The sequence below is a fragment of the Haliaeetus leucocephalus genome, unplaced genomic scaffold (assembly GCF_000737465.1).
Source record: "Haliaeetus leucocephalus isolate CR32 unplaced genomic scaffold, Haliaeetus_leucocephalus-4.0 Scaffold93, whole genome shotgun sequence".
Classification (NCBI taxonomy): domain Eukaryota; kingdom Metazoa; phylum Chordata; class Aves; order Accipitriformes; family Accipitridae; genus Haliaeetus; species Haliaeetus leucocephalus.
The window spans coordinates 3024115-3025920 of record NW_010972529.1 but is presented as its reverse complement, the minus strand read 5'-3'; positions in this window follow the sequence as shown (position 1 = coordinate 3025920).

Here is a 1806-nt window from a genome sequence, read left to right as displayed (position 1 = left end):
ATTGTCCAGAGGGCGAGAGGAAAATCCTAGTCCTTGCAGTAGCACCATTCAGTGGGACCTGGGCTGCAGCTGCTCACAGCTTTGCCTGTACCAAAGCTGTGCCTGCTGAGCTTGTCTGTGGGATTTTCTAAGTGTATTTGGTCTAAGCAGAAAAAGCAGGCAATACAAAGAGACAGGAAACCTAATCAGGGGGTAAGAGTCCAGCAGGATGCAGGGGAGGTTTGCCCCATGTCTGAGCAGGTTGGGAAGTATTTGAAACATATGCGTAACATAGCCAGAAGGAAGTCCTGGGGTCCAGGGTCTGGGCTGTGGGACCTCCTCTAGTGAAGCTCAGACAAGTTCACTTTCTCACCCCAGTGCTATGCTTGGCTGGAGGAAAATTTTTTTTTTCAGAGGATGACAATACCTGATATTGCATCATCAGCTTGATCGAAGTGATGGATGGATTACCAGGGAGGTATTTTCTGAAGCTTATTCTTTGAAGAGTTTTATTTTCTTTCCGCTCTGCACAAATGCATCCCTTTGGCTGCAATGCCAAAACTAGCAGGCCTGAATTTTATGTCACCACATTCTGCCATAGCAAGAAAAGATTTTTTTTATTTTTTTTTCCTTGTTTTAATGTCATATGATCATGGAAAGAATATCAGAAACAGTACTCACATAGGCCTAGAAACCAGCTTCCCCGCCACCCTCAGGCCTTCGCTCAGTCTGTTGAGCCTTATTTCCAACTCTGTTACAGCTTTTGCCACCTCTCTGGGGTGCTCTGAGACATAGATAAATAGCATCACTCAGAACCATGGGTAGCAGTCAGGCAGTACCTCAGGCTCAATCCTCAGTCCCTGTAAGCAGCCTCTGCAGTCACACCCTCCTCTGTCCATCCCTTCAGTTGTCACAGGGGTCAGCTGTTTCTCAAATGATAAAATTCCACTAAAACCAAATCTTGCTCTGAGCGCCTCACTAGTGCCACTCCCCATGCAGGACAACCCGTGAGACTCAGCAGTCTATTTCATGACAAGGTGCACCCCTCTGTTAAGTACCAGGGGATAACCTACAGATGTCTGGTCTGAGCATTGCTATGCGCATGTTTTCACTGTACCTGAAAGCCTCCCTCCACGCATGATTTCACATGCCGAGTGGATGCTGCCGGCTCTCATTCATACCCAGTGTCCGGCCCACTGCTCTCTGGTGAGGCGTGCTCTGTGGGGTAGAATCACAGAATCATAGAATTGTTTGGGTTGGAAGGGACCTTAATGATCATCCAGTTCCAACTCCCCTGCCATGGGCAGGGACACCTTCCACTAGATCAGGTTGCTCAAAGCCCCATCCAACCTGGCCTTGAACACTGCCAGGGATGGGGCATCCACAACTTCTCTGGGCAACCTGCTCCAGTGCCTCACTACCCTCACAGTGAAGAACTTCTTCCTTACCTCTAATCTAAATCTACCCTCTTTCAGTTTAAAGCCATTATCCCTTGTTCTATCACTACATGCCCTTGTAAAAAGTCCCTCTCTGGCTTTCTTGTAGGCCCCCTTTAAGTACTGGAAGGCTGCTGTAAGGTCTCCCCGGAGCCTTCTCTTCTCCAGGCTGAACAACCCCAACTTTCTCAGCCTGTATTCATAGGAGAGGTGCTCCAGACCTCTGATCATCTTCATGGCCCTCCTTTGGACTTGCTCCAACAGGTCCATGTCCTTCTTATGTTGGGGGCCCCAGAGCTGAACATAGGACTCCAGGTGGGCTCTCACAAGAGTGGAGCAGAGGGCAAGAACTACCTGCCTTGTCCTGCTGGTCATGCTTCTTTTGATGCAG